Source organism: Ceratotherium simum, chromosome 32, assembly GCF_057802395.1.
Source record: "Ceratotherium simum simum isolate JZ-2026a chromosome 32, ASM5780239v1, whole genome shotgun sequence".
NCBI lineage: Eukaryota > Metazoa > Chordata > Mammalia > Perissodactyla > Rhinocerotidae > Ceratotherium > Ceratotherium simum.
Window position 1 is genome coordinate 15934188 of NC_141931.1, and position 24611 is coordinate 15958798.

Consider the following 24611-nt stretch of genomic DNA (forward strand, 5'->3'; position numbering starts at 1 on the left):
ATACTATGTAAGCAATATATATGAATAGTGAATATGTATAATTGCAACAGAATATTGACTATAAAAAGTGATAATTGTAATATTTTGTGAATATTTAATTATATGTGTAAAAAATGCAAGAGAATAATAATATAAAAGTAGGAATTAGGTGAAAAAATTTTAGAGATTCTAAGATTCTACCAGTATTAGGGAAATGGTAAAATTAATACTTTGTATTAGTTGGTAATAAGGAAATGATGCATAATATCATTTCTATAGTATCAATAAAAAGAATATTAAAAGAATGTATAACTAGTAGTAAAGGAAAGATGTTATAAAAATATTTAATTAATAAAAGAAGGAAAATAAAAAAACATAAAAAACGTGGATCAAATAGAAAATTAATAACAATATAACTCTAAATCTAACTATATCAGTAATTAAATTAAATGTAAATGGACTAAATAATCCAAGGAAAAGACTAATATTGTCAAACTGGATTTAAAAACTTAAATAACAATTTTATGTTGCTTACAAGAGACTGACTTTATTTTTTATTTTTTTAGTTTTTTTGGCGAGGAAGATTGGTTCTGAGCTAACATCTTTTGCCAATCCTCCTCTTTTTGCTTGAGGAAGATTGTCACTGAGCTAACATCTGAGCCAATCTTCCTTTCTTTTGTATGTGGGACACCACCACATCATGGCTTGATGAGTGGTGGGTAGGTCCATGCCCAAGATCCAAAAATGCAAAACCCAGGCTGTTGAAGCAGAGAGCACGAACCAGGCCGGCCTCAAGACTGACTTTAAATATAAGGACCCAGAAAGGTCAAAAAATAAAATGTTAGGAAAAGCTATACCAGGCAAACCCCAGACAAAAGAAATCTTACCTTTTATACAAAAATGTAGACTTTAGGGCAAGAAATATTACTAGAAACAAAGAGAGTTAGTTCATAAAGATAAGGCGTTCAAAGTGAAGATATCACAAACCTAAATCATTGTACATTCAATAAAATAGCTTTAAAATATATGAATCAAAGAGAGAAGCTAGACAAATTCACAAAGTGGGAGATTTTAAGATAAATTTCTCAACAGTGGATAAAACAAGCAACAAATACCCAGCAAGTATAGAGAGAGGATTTAAAGTACATGTCTAATAAATTGTAATTTATTATTGTATGGAAGAGCGGATTCAAACCTGAAGGACACTCATTTTCTCATTTTGTGTGAAATACAAATACAATGCCCATTTTCACAGTTTTTGTGAAATATTGGCAAAGATTAACCATATTTTAGACCACAAGATAAATCTCAACATATTTCAAACAATTGAAATAATACTGAGTAAATTAATAACAAAAAGGATTACTGGAAAAATTTCCCAAAAGTATAGAGGTTAAGCAAATAATTCTAAATAAACCACTGGTCATATAAGAAATTAAATGGAATTTAGAAAGTATTTTACCAGACTGACAAAGAAAATACAAAATGTCAAAACTCATGCAATGCTGCTAAAGCCTTGCTTAGAAGAAATGCATAGGTGGAAATTCATATTTTAGAAAGAAGAAAGTGTGACAATAAACAAACACATAGGGACAGAGATTGGATTGGTGGTTGCCGGGGGGGAGGAGGGGAGGGAGGGGGGTGAAGGGGATGGTTCGGTACATGTGTGTGGTGATGGGTTGTAGTTGGTGTTTTGGCCGTGAACATGATATAATCTGTGCAGAAGTGGAGGTGTAGTGATGTACACCTGAAATTTTTACAATGTTGTAAACCAATGTTACTGCAATAAACAAAAAATTAAAAATAAATAAATAAAATATAGATTAATGAATATTAAAAAAGAAAAGAAAGTGTGAAAATCAATTAAGTAAACATTCTTCTCACAAAGTTAGAAAATTAATAGAAAATTAAATCAAAGGAAGAAGGTGGAAAAACCTATAAAACTGAAAACAATTAAATAAAAAACAAACATACAGTAAAGATCACCAACAAATCTCAAAATCACTTCTACGAAAAAACAAATAACATTGATACACAGTTGGCAAGACCAATTGGGAAAAAGAGCAAGACGGCTCAAATAAACATTTGAAAAGGAAACATTGCTACAGACCCAACCAACATGTAAAAGATGATAAGAGAATTTTATGAACAAGGTTATACCAATAAATATGAAATTTTCAATGAAGTGGACAAAATCTTTGAAAAATTCAACCTAACAAAACTGACACAAGAAGAAATATTAAAGCTGACTGATATCATAAAAATTTGAAGAAAAATAATCCATACTTTTAAGCTGCCTACACAGGAAACTCCAGTTCCAGATGACTTCACCAGCAAATTCTACCAAACATTTAGGAAATGCATACCAATCTTATATTTATACTTGCAGAGAAGTGGAGGAGGGAGGATGGTGAGTGGAGGAAAGAAACAATTTCCCATATCGTATTATGAAATTGGCATAACAATATAAAAACATCATATGGACATTACAATACTGGAAAATTATTGGCCAATCTCACTAATAAAAACAAATGCAAAAAATGCTAACAAAATGTATGTAATCTGAATCCAGCTGTGTATAAAATGGATACTATAATACAATGAAATGGGTTTGTTTCAGGAATGCAAGGTTGGTTTAAACACCAAAAATCAATGAGATTTATTTACTACATTAACAAAATAAAGAAGAAAAATATTTGATCATCTCAATAGATACAAAAAAAGAATTTGATAAAAGTCAACATGCATTTATCATTTAACAAATGTTTAGCAAATATAAAACAGAAAGTAACCTCTTTAAAGTGAAAGAGTGTTTACCTAAAAACTCCACAACACCATACCTAGGGATGATATAGACAAAGCTTTCCCTCTGAGCTTATGAACAAGAAAAGAAGGCCCAAATCACTATTTTAAGTTAACATTTCACTAGAAGTTCTAGACAGTGTAATGAGGCACGAAAAATAAGCATTGGAAAAATAGAAAAAAAATTATTACTCAGAAATAACTTCATTGGATATTTAGAGAATCCAAAGAAATCTACAGCTTAATTATTAGAGTTAATAAATGATGTATCAAGTTTGCTGGATAAAAGGCTAACATAAAAAAAGTATTTCCATGTGACAGCAACAAACAATAGAAAATGAAAGCTCAAAAAGAATCATTTACAATGGTAACAAAAAATATCAGAAATTCATAAATCCAACGAAAGATGTTAGATTTCATTAGACTCTACATAGAAAACTATACAAAACTCTGCAAGACTCTACATAGAAAACTATAAAACATTAGTGAGAGGAATTTTACAAGATCTAAATAAACGGAAAGAGCTATTGTGTTCACAGACCAGAAGACTCAATATTAAAAGATGCAATTTTCCCTAAATGAATCTATAGATTAAATGTGATCACAAAAAAATTCCAACACTTTTCTTGTGGAAATAAATAAATTGATTCTAAACATTTTAGCCAAGCCAAGAGCCAAGGATAGCCAAAACGCACTTCAAGAAAAAGAGCAAGTTGAGAAGATTCACAATGCCAATATTAAAATTTACTATAAAATTAAAGCAATTAAAGCATTGTGGTGTTGGCACCAGGATACACAAATAAACTAATGGAACAAAAGAAAGAACGCTAAAACAGTCTCATCTTTACACAAACACTTGATATGTGACAAAGATGGACACTATAAATTAGCGAGGACAGGAGGGTCCTTTCAATAACTGGTGCAGGGCAAGTAAATATCCATTTGGGGGAGAAAAATAAAACTCAACATACTCACAAAAAAATTCCAAGTGGATTGCAGATCAAAATGTAAAATATAAAAGACTTCTAGAAGATGATAGAGGAGAATATTTTCATGACCATAAAATATGAAAATATCTCTTAAACAGAACAAAAAAGCACTAACCAAAATGGAAAAGAGTGCTAAATTAGACTACATTAAAATGAAGAACGTCTTTATATCAAAAGACAGCACTGAGAAAATGAAAAGCCAAGTCACAGAGTGGGAGAAAATCTTTGCAACAGATATAGCAAAACAAATAGCTCAAATCCAGATATAAAGGCATTCTATAAATTAAGACAACTCAATTTAAAAATGAGCAAAAACTAGAACAGGCACTTCACAAAAGAAAATATCCACGTGAACAACAAACATGGGAAAACATACTTAACATCATTCTCACCACCATTAGTCATCAGGGACATTAAAATTTAATATTACAATGAAATACCACTAGCCATCCCCCAGAATGGCTAAATTTTAAAATGCTGACAGCACCAGATTTTGTTGATGATGCAGAAAAATGGGAACTCGCACATAGTGCTGGGAAAACTGCAAACTGGTAAAGCCACTATGGAAAACTGTTTGGCATTATTCACTAAAGTTGAATGTATCCTCTCCTTATGATCTAGTAATTCCATTCTATAGGTATATAGCCAACAGAACTGCCTATGTATGTTTACCAGGAGACATGTACAATAACGTTCATATTGGCATTATTCATAATAGCAAAAAAAATGGAAACATCCCGAATATCCCCCAAAACGTAGAATAGATGGTGATATATTCATATAACAGGATACAAGAAATGTATCTATAGATACATTTATACATTTCATGAAATGTATAAATGTAACTATAGCTAGTCACAAAAATTTGGATGAATCACATCAGCGTATTAATCAACAAAAACCACACCCACATAATACACAACAAACATAAAATTCCAATGATACAAACATACCAAAGCTAATAAAGTTGAAACTAAACTATAGTGTTAAAGGTCAAGAGTGTGGTCACTTTTAGAGAGGAAATAGGAAGATTGAGAGAGGGCATTCAATAAAGGGTCTTGTGTGATGTTGGCAATAATCAATTTTTTACCTGGATGGTGGTTATACTACACTTTGTGGTAATTCATTAAGCTGAGCACTTATAATTTGTTGGATGTGTTCTGGATGGGTATGTCAACAGAGAAATCTCAAAAGCCATATAGATGGATTTGTTTTTAAAAGATAACATTTCTGATTTTAATAAATGAGCTGAAATATTAAGCAAAGATTTATGAAATAATTATTGAAGCAGACATCTTTTTGGCAGACAATATAAAGGCAACAAGACCATATGGGCTGTAGAAACAAAGGATGAAAGAGGTAAAGTTCCAAGGGAAGACAGCCAGCAGTGGAAGATGCTTATTAAATGAAGCAAATCTATGAAATTTTCTCTATATCAAGTTACAATATAGCAACGTGAAAATAAATTGAGGTTTTTAAGTAATCACCTAAGAAAAATGTGTTTTATGAATTGCTTTTCTCATCTACAGAAATTCATTTGACTAAGCCTGGTGACATAAATAAATAGGCCGTTGGTATCTAGTACACAATCACAAAATTTGGGGCTGAAAATTGTCTATTTATTTGATCTTCACAAAAAGATATCACTTTTAGAAAGCAATATAATTTTGATCATGTCAAATATCTAATTTTCTATTAGATTTATTATTTGAACAATTGTGTAGGAATTTTGCTTAATGAATGCTAAAAAGAAGAGAGAGAGAGAGAAGCTTCATAATTATTCAGTTAGAACTTTGTGTAACTCCTTAGTGGAAATCCTGATTACACAAATCAGGACTCCAGAACTCTAGGTCTTCAGATCTCCAAATCAAACATGTCAGGCAAACTTTTTTCAATTTCCAAAATAACAATAATAATAACATTTAATTTCCTGGCACTGTGCTGCAGAAGGGATATAAAATGAAATACATTGCAACATTATAAAGTGTGCTATGTTTAAATGGAGTTCTGATCATCTAATTATTCTCAGGAAAAATAAACTTGTGATACTCTGGGAAATATATGCAAAAGCGCAGACTATGGTTAAAATTTTAATTAATTTAAAACAAAATATTTTAATCTTATTTTAGAAACTTCTTTCTCCCTTAATCATTCTCTCACATAAATAAAAAATAAATTACTTGCATTTATGAAACATTGTATAACTTCTAAATTATGAGTTCAATTGAGTTCACTATGATTTACACACATCCTACTTTTCATTTTTATCCTGTTTTTTTAAAGAATTTCAATTTTTTATCATTAGAAGTTAGTTTGTTACCAGCAAACAGAATGTCTTTTATAGATTACATTTGCTCAGACAACAAAAATATAAGGTTCTTGGGCACTAAGTCCAGCAACAAAAAATGTGTGAAGACTCAATTTGTAGATTTTTTAAAAAATCTTACTAGAACACAGTAAAGGAGACCTACATAAGGCAAATCATTCTACTATTATTTTGATCAATAAAAGGCTAGTATCCACAATATATCAAGAATTCTTACAAATCAATTAGGAAAAGACACATTAGACACTAGAAATATATTTTTTTGTTTTGTTTTTTTTTTTTAAAGATTTTATTTATTCAGTTTTTTCCCCCCAAAGCCCCAGTAGATAGTTGTATGTCATAGGTTCACATCCCTCTAGTTGCTGTACGTGGGACTCGGCCTCGCGTTGGACGGAGAAGTGGTGCCTCGGGGCGCTCCCGGGATCCGAACCCGGGCCGCCAGCATCAGAGCGCACGCACTTAACCGCTAAGCCACGGAGCCGGCCCAGAAATATATTTTTTTAAAAAAGCAAATACAGGAATTTCACAGAAAAGTAAAAAACCAGTGAAAGATTCTTGACTTAATTAGTAATCATGGAAATGTACATCAAAACCAAATAAAGACATCATCTTACAATCACTAGATGGGCAAAAAATAAGTCGTCTAACAATATTGTTTTGGCAACAATGTGAAGTCATGGGGATCCTTATACATTGCTGATGGGATGAAAACTGGTAAAAACCACTTTAAAAAGCAAGCTACTAATTTCTTAAAAAGTTGAAAATATGCACATCTTATCATCAAGCAATTCTGTGCCTAGGTATATGACCCACAGAAATTTTTGCACATGTGCATCTAGACAGTATTATGAGCCAAGCAATACTGTTAGTAATATGAAAAAATAACTGCAGACAGTTCAAGTGTCCAACAGAAAAATGGAAAATTATGAAATATTCATACAAAAAAATATTCTATAGCAGTGAAAATGATTGTCTTACCCATGAATTAATGGTATTTAGTCTCACAAATATTGTTTGAGTTTTTTCTTTAAAAAGGCATTTTAAGAAAGCTTGCAAAAAAAGCAAAATAAATTAATATAATTTTTAAAAGGAATAGCAAACATCAAAATCAGAATAATAGTTACTGCTCAGAGCAAAGGTGTAAAGGGTAATGAAGAACTGTTATTGATGTTAAAGTTCAATGGTCAGCAGGCTATGGCCATAGGTCAAATCTGACCAGCCACCTGTTTTGTAAATTTTATTGGAACACACACATTTACACACTACTGCATAGTGACTTTCCTGCTACAAAGGCAGAATTGAGTAGTTGCAACAAAGAATGCATGGTCCACAAAACCTAAATATGTCCTATCTGGTCCTCTACAGAAAATATTTACCAACCTCTGTTCTAGTTCATAAATTCAGTTTTAGGTTCTTGGCTTACTATGCTTCGTAATTTACATAAATATTACATTTTTTTATGTGTCATTACATAATTTTTTTTAACTTAATATTCTTATAGAAATACACTTTTAGATTAGATTGCTTGAATTGACATGGCTTTATATGAATGTGGCTGAGGGGAAACTGCATCATGCCAGTACTCCTTTCTAAGGTCATCGCATAATTACTTTTCATTAGAACAACCATGCAACTTACCTGGTCCCGATCATGGGGAAAATCAGCAGACTGGGCCTAACATAAATTAGAAAGAAAGAATTACAATAACTGATGCTATAAATAGCTGGTGTATTAGTTTCCTAGACCTGCCATTACAAAGTACCACAAACTGGGTGGCTTTAAACAACAGAAATTTATTCTCATGCTTTTGGAAGCCAGAAGTCTGAAATCAAGGTGTTGGCAGGGTTGGTTCCTTCTGGAGTTTCTGAGGGATAATCTGTTCCATGTCTCTCTCCTAGCTTCCGGCGGTTGCCGGCAATCTTGGGTGTTTCCTGGCCTATAGACACATCACTCTGATCTCTGCCTCTGTCACCATATGGCCATTTTGGGTTTTTTTTTGGTGAGGAAGATTTAGCCCTGAGCTAACATCTGTTGTCAATCCTCCTCTTTTTCCTGAGGAAGTACTTTACATGGGACACCGCCACAGCATGGCTTGAGAAGTGGTGCATCAGTCCGTGCCTGGGATACGAACCCGCAAACCCCAGGCCACCAAAGCAGAGCATGCAAACTTAACTGCTATGCCACCGGGCCGGCCCCATCATATGGCCTTTTCATAAGGATACCAGTCACTGGGTTTGAGACCCTCCCTAATTCAGTGAGAACTCATCTTAACTAATTACATCTGCAAAGATCCTATTTCAAAATAAGATCACATTCTGGGGTTCCAGGTAGACATGAGTTTTTGGGGAAAACTATTCAACCCAGTATAGTTGGTGTGCCTCAAAGGAAGGAGTTGTAATTCTATACTAGGATATAGATAATTCCTAAAATCATCATTACAGTATTGGCAAGTACGTTGTTCAGGGAAGAAACCAAATGGATGGTAAGGCCACCCAGACATTAGCACCAAAGGAAGCCATTCCCACTCCTAGACTGGAAAGATAAGGGAATAGATGTTACCAGAGTCCAGGGATCAGAATCACCCAGCAACTGCTAAAGCAACAGTGAGCCCACCAGGCAGAAAGGGGGACAGAGCAGCTGGCAGAGGTAGATCACAGGTGGGCACCAGGGACAGAGCAGGCTAGGGTACCCTGGCTTCTTCCCACTTGCCCTCTAATGCCTCACCCAGCCTCCCATTTGCCAGGCCCAGCTGGAAGCCAACATCACCTGGAAAAAGCAGGCTGTAGATGTTGACCTCTACTGCCAAGCTAGATCCAGGACAGAGAAAGGCTCGGAAGGGGTCAGAGGGCAAACAGGCCATGGCCAGCCTGGCAAGCATGAAGAAAGATAAAAAACAATTCCCCAGATGCTACTAATTTGGATGGAAGATTAAAATCAAGCATTTTAAGAAAGTATGCATAGCCTCAAATGGCATGGCCACTCTGTTCAATCTTCTCACTGAGAGGAAATGTTGCTTTATCATCAATTCTTAGAAAATTGACAATTTAATAAAACTTAGGAACTTAGGGAAATCCTTAAGACAGCAAAGTACATTTTTTAAAAAATGTTGACTACTGTGTTCAGCTTAATATGATAAATAGGATATTTTTTTTTTTTAAAGATTTTATTTATTTATTTTTCCCCCAAAGCCCCGGTAGATAGTTGTATGTCGTAGTTGCACATCCATTCTAGTTGCTGCACGTGGGACGCGGCCTCAGCATGGCCGGAGAAGCGGTGCGTCGGTGCTCGCCCGGGATCCGAACCCGGGCCGCCAGCAGCGGAGCACGCGCACTTAACCGCCAAGCCACGGGGCCGACCCGATAAATAGGATATTGACCTAAAATTCTAAATACCTGTTTTCTAATTTTACCTCTTCCCTGGGCTTTGAGCTTATATAAAAGCATTTTCCATAGGAGAAGCCACATTAAAAAAGTAAATAACTATTAAAGTCTCCTTTTCCCTTTTTCTTTCCTCCCCATTAGAATTAAGGAAAGTAAGGAGACTGAAAATACAGTCGTCCCTCAGAATCCCTGGGCGATTGGTTCTGGGACCCACCAGAGGTACCAAAATCTGTGGATGCCCAAGTCCTTTAGTCAGCCCTCCGCATCTGTGGCTGTAAAACCTGAGGATATGGAGGACCAACTCTATACTCCTCCTGGAAAAAAATCCGTTTATGCATTCTTACTCAAACTTTCTAAGCAATGCTAAAGTATTTCAAAGCATTTTGATTCTCCTGTAGAAGTGCAGAAGGAATGTTTTCACCATGCATTGATTTGATAGAGTATGGAAATGTTATCAACATTGATACTTCGTGACTAGTCTATAACCTGAGTACCATTCAATCTCTCCATTAAGAAAAAACTAAAAAAAAAAGAGCTTTTGGGACCATTCCAGCGGCATAGTGTTTGAGTTCACACGTTCTATTCAGCAAGGGGTTTGCAGGTTTGGGTCCTGGGCGCAGACCTACACACCACTCCTCAAGCCATGATGTGGAGGTGTCCCATATGCAAAATAGAGGAGGACTGGCACAGATGTTAGCTCAGCGACAATCATCCTCAAGCAAAAAGAGGAAGATTGGCAACAGATGTTAGCTCAGGGCCAATCTTCCTCACAAAAAAAAAAAAAGAGCTTTGAAGAAATGGATTGACTCCAAAGCTATTCAGACCTTCCACATTTGGGGCAGATGCCAACCCTTTGCTGCCTGCCCATTTAAAACAATCATTGATACCTGAATAGCTTTGATGCAAACCCATCCCCAGAATAATGGCACAGAAAATGATTAGGATTGTCGCGATTTCATTGGATCTTAGCGAGGGCAATCTATCCCATGCAGAAAAACTGAACACAATGAAATAGATAAGATCTGGACTTTGTTGGAGAATTTGCAACCTGGAACATAATTAACAACAGTCTTGGCACACAGTACAGAATTGTCCAATAGTCTTTGGGAAATAGCAAGGCATTTATTTAAAGCTGTCCTTCAGATCTTAAAGACTTTGCAGAATCTGTAAGCAAGAACTCACAGTGTGGGATCCTTCACTAGCTCAGCTTTTGCTGGTCATTTGCCTCAATCTCAGTAAAAGCACAAACAAATGGCTATACACGCGGTTCACATATTGTTTAATAATGACATTTTTGAAAAACATCAATGAAATATCTTTTAATAAAAATTGTCCAGAAAAAAATGTCATTTAGACAATTCACCGTCAAGCGATCTTGAAGATGTTCTTAAAATTTAAATAAATAACAGAATTTCATGCTTCAGACTAAAAGAGATGTGTTTGAGTATTGCCCTCTGATCTCCAAAGGTATAATTGAAGCACAAATTAATGGACTTTTAAGCCCAGTAAAGTGCTTTCTTTCCCTTTTATTTGCGGAAAGATATTGCAGTCACATTTGCTTTTACAAAAAGAAAAGTATTCTGAAAGTAAGAAGAGCCAACTCATAACCCATTTGAAGGAAATGGGTTAAGGAAATATAATTATAATTTGTTGATCAAACAGGAAATTTTACTATGCATTTAAGCATCTGGTTACACAACAAACAATTAAGCATAATCGTAATATGCCTTCAATTTGAAACTGTAGTTGTTTTGAGGGGTGGCTTGCCTAGCCAGATATAGGCTCGTAGAGGTTAGGGATCCAAGCTTTGGAGTCAATAACATCTGGATTAAAACTGCATTCTACCATTTACTATGTGTGTGACCTTGGGAAGCTACTTAACTATGCATCAGTTTCATTATTTTTTAAATGGGATCATAATTGTATCTCATGTGTTTCTTCTAAGTAAATGACATAGTGTATAGAAAGGGCTCAGAGCCTGGTACTGAGTAATTGCTCAGTAAATTATTTTATTACTGTACTATATTGTTATTGAGGCATACATTTGTAAAATTGCTAATTGCATGGTTTTCTCAAACTGTGGCTAAAACATGTGACTTCAAATGTCAATCAGGTCGGTTGAGTTGAAATGTATGTCCTTAAAATATCTGAAGAAAATCTTTTATGAAAGGAGAAAACTCAACCAATATTATTCTGAGAATTGTTTGCTGTTCAAATTCTCAGAAGGTTCAGGGAAAGAGGTTGGGTTAACCATGCTGGGCAGGGCAGGGCACCAGAAGTAAGGTGTTAGCTTAGCAGTTATTGAGTGGACAATGTGAGTTTAGCAAGAGGGGTGGGGAGAAATATCTGGGGGCCAAGGTCTTGTAAAGGTCACAGTGGAAAATGTTTCCTTCATCAGAGTCTTTATATAATTTTACGATGACAACAAAATCATTACTTCACAACTACTGAACTTACACTAGAGAACCAACTACAAGTGAAGTTAATGTAACCTTAAATACACTGCAGTAAAATCTGACTACACTGTGGTTATAATTATTAGGGCTAATGCAGGAAAAGGTAGAAGCAGACAGAACAGTTAGGAAATGAATTGTGAGAAAAACAGTTTCAGCAGAACATTTAAGACTGGAAGGAAGATGGAAGGGATGCTTTAAGGTGAGAGAATAATTCCTTCATGAGGTTAAGGGTGAAGCCCTTAACCAGGAATGGCTAGGGGTACCCATTCAGGTTATTGTCTAGGTAGTTTTGTTTGTCTTTCTGGTCAGATTAAGAGCACAGATGCTGAGTCAAATGTAAGGGTTTGAAGACCTTGCACTAACCCTCACAGCCTAAGTTTTCACTCTTGCAAAGTAAGAATAAAAATACCTGTCTCATGGGACTGCTTTGAGGACGAAAGAAGATAACGTATGAAAACCCTAGCACAAATCAGTAGTCACTCAAGCGATCACTATTATTTCATTCTGTGTCAGCCATTGATGCGCTTCTATAATTCATGTCGAACCTCTTACATATGCGTTTGAAAGGAATAATAAAAGACTCTTCACCTCTTGCATTTCCTAGATTCTCAAGGATAATGCAAGAGCTATTAGGAACAAAAGTAACTGGAAGCAATCCCTTCATTTCTCTTCTAGTAATAATTCCTAGGGGAATAATATGAAATATTGGAAAAAGTTTATGTACAAAGACATGAATATGCTTAAAAATTATGCTTACCAGGAGTTGTATGCCAGAGGAAAATCCTAATATTGCCTGAGAAGAATAAGGCTTGAAATTTTTTCTGCAGTCCCAACTAAGCTATTTTAAAATGCATAGAGAAAAAGACAAGACAGAAACAAAAATGTGCTTTGAAACTGACCTGTAACTTCTGTACAAAGCCTCCTACCACAGGCTTTCTTCTGTGTGAGGTGAGGTTTTCCAGACCTTCTTAGCTCTAGGCAGGGACAGCCAATCTTCCCGGCCAAATGTTGCCTGAAAGACTCTCTTGCATTATTCAGAATCCACTGCTTTACGACTGTTTCCTATCATTTCAATTACACATAGCCCGGCTCTAATGGCTGATATTAAAAGCTGTGCTGCTGCTACAATGGGGCATTGGAATACATAAAGTTGTATTTATCCATGCAGTAGAATTATTTCTTCGTTCTTTGAAATTCTCGAAACAACAACGAAAACCAATGCTGCTCTCAATTCCTTCTGTTCCCACTCTTTCAAGAATTTCGCACACATAGACTATTGAAATGGCTTCAGCACCAGTGTTCCTACTAACAGACTCATCTCCTTCACCCAGGAAATAAAAGGTCCTAAACCAAGGTTTTAATTATAGTATTCTCACAAGAGATGCTTATTTCCTAATTAACAAAACCTATAGTTCACACAATTTTGCCTTAGATTACAGTCTCAATTTTTCAGCCATCCCTCTCCCCAGAATATGAGATCTTCAATCAATCTGAACTCCTCTCCACTCTCCGGTCATAAGTATCTCTTCACTGCCTCTAATTTTGCTCACTCTATTCCTTCACATTAAAACACCCCTTCCAACTTTCTTCTCAGGCTTAAATATTCTGCTCAAACTTGTGCTCACAATTAGCTTTCTAACTCTTCTCTCTGCTTCTGCATTTGACTGCACACCCACTATTCTCCACACAGTGGCCAAACTGACCCTTAGCAATTAGCTCAGCTCACTGCCAATGACTGTGATGACTTCAGAATAAAATCTAGAGGACGTATGAAGCATGAACAATCCAGTCCCAGCCCACATCTCTCTCCAAACACCCCTCACTGTCCTCAGCATCTCCCTGCTCACTCCCTCCCCTGGGCCTTTTGCTGTGCCTCCAGCACTTCAAGCTCATTCCCACCTCTGAGCCTTTACACGTGCTTTGTCCTCCAACAGAAACATTCATGTCCCTCCTCCACTTACTTCCCAAACTTCCCAAGGCCTTCTCCTTCACATAATACAAGTATCTGCTCAAATGTGACTTTTTTCAGAGAAGCCTTCTCTAACTACCCTGTCTAAAATAAGGTCCTTCCCACCTCTTGGTCACACTTTATTCCTTTCCTTAACTTTTTATTTTTGCAACATTTATTTGTATTATTTAGAGCATTTGTTTTCTTATTGAGAGACTAAATATACAGAGAGTAGCTAGATCATATGTAAAAATAGAACTCTGACTCACAATGTGTAGTCATCAGCCCAGGAAGCCAACCTATTATCTACAAATCAGACTTGTAGGAAGTTAGACTACTATCTCTAACAACCATTCCAGGAAGCCAAACAGTAACCCCTGTAACAAATTGGCCCAAGATGACCAAGATTTGATTAATAACTGATGGCTTCCCTAATTTTTGACGCTGCTTCCAACTTAGGGCCAATGGAGAAAGCCAAATATGCACACTTAACCAATCACATAGGGTGTCTACTTCATTAGCCCACCTACAGCTTCCCCATGCCACAGCCTCCAACCAGGGCATAGCTGAAGCCTTCCCTTTTTCTCTACTATAAAGCTTTTCCACTCCTCTGCCTGTCTTTGAGACTCTGCCAAATGCAAACGATAGTGGTGGCTGACTCCCTCACTATAGCAAGCTCTGAATAAACAGCCTTTGCTTATTCTTGTTATTTTCATTGGTTTTCATTTATTCTGCATTGCTAACAATCTATCTCAGTCAGGATATAAATTCCGCAAGGATGAGGCATGTCCATCTAGTTCACCACTGATTCCCCAGCATGTAGAATGGTGCTTGGAACATATGCTAGATAAAAATGTGTCAAATGAATAAATGAATGAGCTTTCCTGAATACAACAGCCAGAATGCACCCCTTATTCCTCTGTGGTCCCCTATAATCTAGCCTCTATCACCTGTGGACCCTATCAGACTGCTTTATAGCATAGCACCTTGTGTCCCTGTACAGTCTTCTCCTAACTGTAAATTACCTGAATACAGAGAATAGTGTATATAATTCTTTTTCATGGTAATAGCTCATGCTATCCTCTGATCATGTCTCTGAATGTTTTCTGTATGTCAGGCTCATCTCTAAACAAGACTGTTCTCTTTTCTGTTCTCCCTTAATTTATGGTGTGGCCTTGGGTGAGTCAGAGCTTCTCTGAACTGTAGCCTGCTTGTTCATAAAAGGAGACGGTTGAACCACATGATCACCAAAGCCCATTCTAACTCCAACAAGCTATGATTATCTTAGGGCCTGAAGGTAAAAGACCAACAAGGCAAAAAGGGTTCATGTTTCCAAACGACTTTCGGTTTGGTTGTTCCATTGATATGCGAGTTATAAAGTCAGTTGTTATGCACTGCAGGTAAAGCTTATTTATATTCAGAGCATTGGGGAAGTTTCCATGTAAAACACAAGAAATGTTTGGCATGCCAATGAAGTTTCTGTCCTTTGAGGACAATCCAACTTGAAAAACAGGACAACAAAACCAAAGAATTACTAGAGGTAAAATGTGTCAATCTTGTATGTCTCAGGGCAAAGACACTAATGGGCTTCCCATCAGACATAAATAAAGTCCTTTCGTGCAGATATGATTTTACAGTACCCACCAATCATGCAGCACAAACAGCAAAGGAAAATGCATTAGTATTAGAGGTAGAATTTCCAAGACTTTTGTGTTTAAATTTTTCTTTAAAAAGCTACCTAATATTAATTCACATGTTTTCAGCATATATTTACTGACTACCGACTCTATTCAGCTCTGGGCTCTGCATTACTGGCTACGTGAATTTGAGCAAGTTACTTAACTTACTTGTGCCTTAGTCTCCTCATCAGTTGAATGGGGATAATGATAGTACCCAATTCATGGAGTTGTTGTATGGATTAAATGAGTTAATACATACAAAACCCTAGAACAGGAACTAGCACATAGTTAACAATATTGAAGTGATTTATATTATTATTGGTGTTACTGCTGTTCTGTTATTGTTACTTTTCCACACAAGACACTCAGCTAAATGTGTTAGAGAAGTAAAAAGGAGATCATAGAGAGAAGGGAGGGATGAATAGGCAGAGCACAGAGGATTTTTAAGGCAGTAAAAATACTCTATATAATACTATAACGGTAGCTACATGTCATTATACATTTGTCAAAACTCATAGAATATGCAATACCAAAAGTGAACTCTAATGTAAACTATGGACTTGAGGTGATTATGATGTGTCAATGTAGGTTCATCAAGGATAACAAATGTACCACTCTGGTGGGGAGGTTGATAATAGGGGAGGATCTGCATGCGTAGGGGCAGAGAATATATGGGATCTCTGTACCTTCCCCTCAATTTTGTTGTGATCCTAAAATGGCTCTTAAAAAATTGTCTTAAAAAAAGACATCGCAAAACTTAATTTCCATGTCTTGCCTCTCAAAAACTTTAAAGTCACAGGAGATGAAAAAGACTGTACTAAAAGGTGAAAGTAGTAATGCCATATGAGAGATAAAGATAAAATGCTATAAAAATTAAGAAAAAGAAAGGATTACTTGCATAAATTTTCACTATAGCCCTTACCACACCATGTGATTTTTTTTTTTACATGCTTTCTGTCCCTCCTCTCCATCCCCATTGGACTAAATATCACCTGGAAAGTAAGGACCATGGCTAATTCATCTTTGACTCACTTTGCCTTGCACGGAATACAATATAAAGGAGGACTTCAATAACTCTTGATTTAATGAGAGTAAGTGTGACTAAGCTCAGATTCAGATAGAAAACACTTGACTGTAAACTGGGCATCCACACAGAAATGTCTAACAAGGAGTTAGAAATAGCAATTAACTAAAGTTTCTTGAGTGAAAGAAGGGCCACATGCTGAGATCTGTGCTTTAAGAAAATATTCTGATAGCTGTCTGTATGATGAATTGGAAAGAAAAAATAAGTCAGGAGGCCATTTAAATTTTCTAGTGTAAAGAAGTTTAACTCAACATATTTTCAATTTTCTCTGAATTTTATATCTTTAATAAGATTTACAGGAAACACGTCAGTTCCATCCTTGGAGTGGTATTACTTGGTTCATTATTAAAATAAAATCAGCATTCTAAATGTGAGGCCCTTCAGCAGATACTGAATTACATCCATTCTAAGAGAATATTCTTGTTGTAGATACTGTCAGAAAGAAGGATCTTAGAACAGAGACTTAGCTAAGAAAATATTATTAGGGATTCCACAATTGAGATTTTCTGTACATCTAGTCTTCTCTAGGAGGATTTGTCTATAATCTATAGCCTTTAAAAAATAATTTAGGGCAATAACTTCATAGTCATAGAGTGAATAGAATTAATAAATCAGCCTCTTCTATCCTGCAGACACTGTAGAAGCTGTGGTTAAAGTAAAATGTCCTCTCTTAGTGATATCTATCTACACTGCCTCCCATAATTCAGAGATATTTGCACCGTACCTTCCCACATTGCAAGGCAATTATTTATTTCCTTTATTTCCTCCTTCCCTGGGAGCTGAGAGTAATTGAAATGTTGGCTCCTTATATTTCTGACAAGATGATGAGACTTTTGTTTCTGGACATTTGGGAAGACTCTGAACCCACTCCTCCAACCTACTGCATAAAAAAAATAGATATTGGACAAATTACAAAAATCATATTTTTCAAATACATTGCTAATCTAAAAAGAAAGTCTGGAAAAATCCCCAAAGGCAAGAAATAATGATGATGATAATAATAATAATAAGCTAAAAGTAGAGGGATAAAGAAAATATGAAGCTGGAAATTTTCTGGGGACAAATGCTAATCACAAGAGTCCAGAGCTTTGGGGACAGAAATCTCACCAGGCCGGTGACTGAGGATAGAACTCTGGGCCTTTACCAGGATGGAGACTGCTGGTTATAAGCCCCCACACAAAGAAACAACTCTACCAGGATGAAGGGATGACCAGGTAACTTAGCCCTGCAGCAAAGGGAGCTAAGAAGCAAACCTGTCTCTCCCAGCCTTGGCTCCAGGGTGGAAAGAAGGAGAATGAAGAGGAGGAGGAAGGAGGGTGGAGGAGGAGGAGAAGGAGAAAGAAAAAGAAAAGAAGAAGAAAAGTGGTCTCCCATAAAATTTTAACCATAGATCTGCTGCCACATGTCCCTTGGGCTTGATTTCATATGACATGTTTGATTCGGGGAAGTAGAAGCCAACGTATTAATTAAGTGGACCCAGGATGATCACACAAATCCTCTCTGGAGGAAAGCCCCCACAGGATTTTCCCACAGTCAGATACTAGTCCAAAATAATTATCAAATACTTAAGAAAATAAGTTATCTTGAGTGAGAGCCAGTAGAAACAAAAACAACAAATTTAGATCCCCAAGGATTCTAAAACCAGAATACACAGAATAGAAAATAATCAAGGAATAAAATGCTTAAAGAAGAAAGAATTGAACCATAGCCAAGGATCAAGAAGATATTAAAAATGACCGAGGCAATTTGACAAAGAACCAAGTAAAAGGTCTAAAAAAAAAAAAATGTAATCACTGAAGTTCAAGACTTAAGGGAAGAGTTAAACAGCACACGAAATAAAAGCAAAGAGAAAATTAATGAATCAGAAGATAAATCTGAAGAAATTATCCAAAGGCAGCATGAATAAACAAGAGAATCTAAGAGATACAGAGAATAGAATGGGAAGATTTAACATATATCTAATCACTGTTCCGGACAGAAAGTATAAAGAGTTTGAGGGTAAAGAAAATATCTAAAGAATGATGTCTAAGAATTTTCTAGAAATGATAAAACATAGAAATACTCAAGAAGGATTTAAAAAAATAGAAAATCACAGCCTAGATACATCATATTAAAAATGCAGAAAGCCAAAGACACAGAAAAGATCCTTTAAGAAGTCATGAAAAAAACAAAATAATAAGCCAAAGCAAGATAAAGATGAGAAGTATAGGAGAATTAAATGAAATAGAAGTACAAATATTTTCAATTTATCCCTGTCACACCAATGAGCATGTACTCCCCGTTGAGGCCCTCTGGAACAGAAAGCCCCAAAACCGACCCTCATAAACATGGAAACATGATATAAGACAGAGAAGTCATTGCCATCAGTCGGGATGATCTGGAGCTTAAATAATAATGCTGGAAAAGGGATTAATAAAACAGTGATGCTGGAATAATTGATTAAACACATAAAAAAACAGAAACGGGAACTCCATCTCACACCATACAGAATAATCAATTCTAGGAGATCAAAGACTTAAATGTGAAAAGAATTTTTTTATAATTTAAAAAAATATATAGGTGAATATCTTCAGGACCCTACAGTAAGGATGTTCCTTAAACAAGACACAAAAGCATAAATCACGATTGAGAGAGAAATAAACTTGGCCCATTAAATCTAAGATATCTTTTCGTCCAAAGATATTTTAAAAGAAAATGTAAAATCAAATATCAAACCTAGAAGATATTTTTGCAATTCATAGAGCATAAATCAGAATACATAAACAATTCTCACAAATCAAAAAGGAAAAGATAAACAACCAACCGGAAAAATGGGCAAAAGGAGAAATACATGCCTAATAAATAAGTGAAAAGATGCCCAATCTCATTTTTAATCAGAGACAGGAAAATTAAAACCATGAGAGAATGTTTTCCACACACCAGATTGGCAAAAATTTAAAAACTTGACTTTAGCAAGCAGTGATAAATATAATGAACGACAAATAATGCATCGTTAGTGTGACGTAAACTGATTCAACAATTTTGGAAAACAACTAGGCATTATTTTGCAATGCAACTTGCCTGTGACGCACATCACACTCTGCTTTAACACTTATTCAATAATAAAATTGTTTTCTTTCTCTTCTACCTTCGTGAAGAGATACCTTCGTGGCAGGAGATTTCGTTTTTAATTACATTTCCTCAACAACAGCAAAAGCAAATCACGGAAAAATACAGAGTAGGACACCATTTATAGATTGTTCAATATCAAAAATTAATCAATATATTGTTAAAGATACATACATATTTTTTTAAAATGCTACTGAAAATAATGGAATTATAACACAAAAATCAGAATAGATATTATTGGGAAGGGGTAGAAGAGGGTTTAAATGGAGAAAAGGTACCCAGGAAGCTACAATGTTACTGATTTTATTCTCCTTCTTAACCTGGGTGGTGAGTACTTTGATACTCAATTTAATATTCTTTGTACCTTTTATAGACTGTTGTTTGGGTTCAGTTTATGCGACACTCAGTCCACACCTGGCCTTGCTGTCTAGACAGAGGAACCCTCTGAGGTGACAACACCTAGTCTTTCCTGTCTCTCTGGACACAATTCATCCCTGCCTCACCACACCCCTTACTGTACCCCGGTTCCACCCTGGACGCCCCCTGTCATTATTGAGACGTGATCAATGATGCAGGACAGAAAATGCAAGGGAGTTGGCACTCTGACAAGATAAACTTTAACAAATGGAAGATAGGGCCCAATCGATAAATTCTTTTTTCCTGCCCCCTGAAAGACTATTTGTTGGACAGTAGCTTCCCCAATAAAGCTTTAGCACAGAAGCTTTGCCTCAGGCTCTATTTTGCCAGGAAACTCGACCTAAGACAATTTTATATAAATATTTTTAAATTTTTATGTAAATATATATATAGCGTTAGGAAATGGTAACAAAATAATTTTAAAACAAAAATAATGCTAACAATATAGGAAATGATTATGGAAAAATTGTCCCAGGGAAAATGAAATCCAGAGAACAAAAGGAACAACTAACTACACAGCTCTAGAACTGGATGGAAGGTTGAGATAAGAGGAGAAAATAATAAGATGAAAAAAATAAGAATTTGGGCAAGGGACCTCATGTTTCATCTTTCATTGTCAGACAGAAATCTTGGCCATTTACTGAGATTGAGAGTGGCAAGGAGAAAATTGAGAATTGAAGGAAAGAGAAGAGTAGTCACCATACGTGTGGTACACTGGGCATCCATAGAAAGCATCAGTGGAGGGCAGGATGAGCTGGTCAATGGGACTCTGAAATGGCAGGCTCTGTACTTCTCTGACTTCCACTAGCAATGATCTGTGGTTCCAGAACAATGGTTAGGCAGCAGTGGCCATGAGGAATGGAAGTTATCCAAGGGTACAGTCCAAGTGTATAGTCTATGGTCATAGATCAGTGCAAATTGAATGACCTGCCAAGATGGCAAAGTAGCTTGGAGTTGCTAATGCCTTTTCCCAAAATTCAATCCTGCAGAATGTATAGAATCAGGAAGCAAACATGGATTCCAGAACTAACAAAAAACCAAATCAAATAAACAAACCAAATGTGAGAAACTCTTGGGGAGAGTGAAAGCTGTCTTGAATTGGCGTGTGTGTAGGAGGCAGGGTGGGAAGGTGAGTGACAGCTGCAGGAGGACGGCACAGAGGAAAGCTCTTTAAATGTTATTCCTAACACTCCCTTGCGTTGCCCTGGACAATCATTGCATCTACACTCACTGCAGAAATTAGCAGAACAGCTCAGGCCTCTGGAGCTGGTTAGGGAGGGGGCAATCTAAGCAGCACAAAGACCTGCTACAGAGTTAGGAGTTGTTAAGAGATGATGCAAACAGGTATGACCTGACCAGCTGCCTACTACATTACTCCTCCACTCTCTTCTGGTCAAGGCCCAGGGGCTGGAGGAATAACACCTAGGTAGACTATATGGCCCAGTGCTCTTTCTCTGTCAAGGAGTAAAGGTGGTTCTAAGGGTGGTTATTCCAAGTTGAGTTCCATAATGACTGGTGTCCTCTAATCTGGGGTGTGGCCCCTCTCCTCTCCCAACAGTCTCCCAGAATAACAGAGATAAGGGCCTAGATTTCTGGCTTTTCCCAAATTCACATTGCCAGAGGGAACCCCAGAAAAACACACACAGGCAAAAATAACTAGATAACTGAAGCTTAAAATGACCTCAAATTAAAAAGGTGAATTAGCAACATATAAAATCTACAGCAGAATTATTGAGTCAGAAGGACCAAGAAATTGAGAGTAAAAAAATCTTTGGAAACATATTCAAAAAGATATTCAAAATTTGAAGGGAGGGGCCGGTCCCGTGGCTTAGTGGTTAAGTGGGCGAGCTCCGCTGCTGGAGGCCCGGGTTCGGATCCCGGGCGCGCACCAACGCACCGCTTCTCCGGCCATGCTGAGGCCGCGTCCCACATACAGCAACTAGAAGGATGTGCAACTATGACATACAACTATCTGCTGGGGTTTTGGGGAAAAAAAAGGAGGAGGATTGGCAATACATGTTAGCTCAGATCCGGTCTTGCTCAGCAAAAAGAGGAGGATTAGCACGGATGTTAGCTCAGGGCTGATCTTGCTCACCAAAAAAAAAAAAAAAAAATTTGAAGGGAGAAAAAGTAATAACAAGTAGGGCTAAATGTATTATTAATTATTAAAAATAATAAATATTTGAAATAATGAATAAAATACATAATGCAAGCAGTAAGAGGAATATTCAGTAAGAAAGGATAAAGAGGTAGAAAAATTTTTTCAAAGGTTAAGAATTTGGAAATAGATGTGCCAAGACAGAGATTATAAGAGTCCTAGAAGAAAAAAAGTAAAATATTGAAGGGGTAAAGTATTGAAGAAATAATACAGATAAATTTCCCAGAATTAAAGAGGGTTAAAAGACTGTAGATCAAAAAGGTTCACAGAGTGCTAAATATGAGAGATAAGAAAAAAAGAACCCACAGTAAGACAAATAATAAGACATTTTAAGAACATCAAACAGAGGGAAGTCAAGATGGCGACATAAGCAGACTTGGAACTCACCTCCTCCCGTGGACACAGCCAATTTACAACTACTCGTGGAAAAATTACCCCTGAGACAGAACTGAACACTGGATGAGAGGAACTCCTGCAACAACGGACAATCCTAACTGAGGTGGAAGAGGCAGAAACTCCCTTCGGGAGAGGAAAAACGCCGCCTTCACAAGCCGCCAGCGTCACGGCCGCCGGGAGCAGCGCACAGGTACGCAGCCTCCCTGGAGACGCGGGGCCCTGAGCCGGGGAGCGCCCCCGCTGGGGGCATTGTGTGGACCCAGCACAATCGAGATCAGCGGCATAATATCTGACTTTGCCTGCTACTAAAACATTGGGGAGCACCCCCAGAAAACCCGGTTCACAAAGAAACTAAAACCGGCTCTTAAAGGGCCCGAGCACAAACTCACCCGTTTCAGGAAGCACCCTAAAATCACCAGAAAGAAAGGTGTACAGTGCTTTGGTGACAAGAGACTCACCTAATAGGCCCTGAGTGCATCTCGGTGAGGGGTGAGACCTCTCCAGGGACTGGGACATTGGCGGCGGCCATTGTTGTGGCCTGGTGTGGGTGTGCTGACACAGACGCCATTGGAGTTCTCCCTGAGGCCTGCTAGCCCAGGGTCTGCCCCACCCACTAGAGCACGGATTTAATCCAGCTCAGCCAGGGCAGGCAGCCCACCCCAGAGACTGGCCCCACCCAACAACAAGCCCTCAGGCAACTTGTGGGCCTGCATAGATTGGTGACTGGATTCTCTGCAGCCTGGCAACTGAGCCGACTTGAGCGGGGCAGGGCGTGCACAAGGAGCAGGTGGAGTGTGTGGGGCAGTGGTGGAGTGTGTGGGGCTCCCGCCGTGGAGACACTGGATCCTCTTCAGGAGGTCAGGGCGCGCACACGGGGCAGGACTGTGTTGACTGTGTGTGTGGACCTGTGGGTGGCAGGGCTTGTCAGCTGCAGAAGACTTGTGGTTCTCAAAGACCCACATAGGGGGTTTGCCCCACCTTCCAAAGACTGAAACAATTGGGCGCTCCCGTGCCTGAGGCCAGCCTCACCCAGCTGCAATCCTCAGAGAGCTGACAAGAGACCTAAAGGCTGGAGGCTTATAGCAATTGTAAGGCCCTGAGCCTAACAACCTGCCATGCTGGGGGCCTACTCACTTAAAAGAAATACTGCAACACAGATGTGGTATTAGAACTTGCAGCCAACTGTGCTGGGGTTCCCCACACCTGATAAAGAGACTGAAGGGCCCACAACAACTACAAGCAGATGAGCATTACAACAGCTGGCCAGGAGCATAACTAGGCCTCCCTGGGCACCTACAGAGAGAGCATGCAGGCCACAGCAGAAGGCCACACGTAGCCCACATAGGGGTCACCCTTGGAACATTGAGATCTGAGGGAAGCACACTGGAAGCCTCCTAAGCCATCACTTACATTAGGTCAACTATCCAAGAGCAGGAGACGTAGCTGACCTACCTAATACCTAGACACAAGCACAGGGAAAGAGGCAAAATGAGGAGGCAAAAGAATACATTACAAGTAAGGGAACAGGACAAAACCCCAGAAAAGGAACTAAGTGAAACAGAAATGAGCAACCTACCTGACAGAGAGTTCAAACAAAGAGTGTTAAGGATGCTCACTGATCTGGGGAGAAGAATAGATGAACTCAGTGAGAATGTCTACAAAGACATGGAAGATATAAAAAAGAACCAATCAGAAATGAAGAATAAAATACTGGAAATGAAAAACTCATTAGAGGAACTCAAAAGCAGAGTAGAGGATACAGAAGAACGGATCTGTGAGCTGGACAAAAGACTAGAAGAAATTACCCAAGGTGAACAGGTAAAAGAGAAAAGAATTAAAAAGAGTGAGGACAGTCTAAGGGACCTCTGGGACAACATCAAACGCACTAA

The 24611-nt window shown here is 37.5% G+C and overlaps 1 protein-coding gene across 4 annotated transcripts in view; it reads right to left on the reverse strand.

Annotated features, from left to right (window-relative positions):
- Positions 1 to 23367, reverse strand: part of MALRD1 (MAM and LDL receptor class A domain containing 1) — an 846741-nt gene extending 823374 nt beyond the window's left edge. For 2 of the 4 annotated variants that reach the window (XM_087420773.1, XM_087420775.1), the window contains exon 1: positions 23181 to 23367. The gene's annotated coding sequence lies outside the window, so the exon portion shown is untranslated. Of the gene's footprint in view, positions 1 to 7734; positions 8090 to 23180 lie in introns of those variants that run through there. The other 2 variants (XM_087420776.1, XM_087420774.1) reach the window with 2 other exon arrangements.
- Positions 23368 to 24611: the final 1244 nt, after the last annotated feature.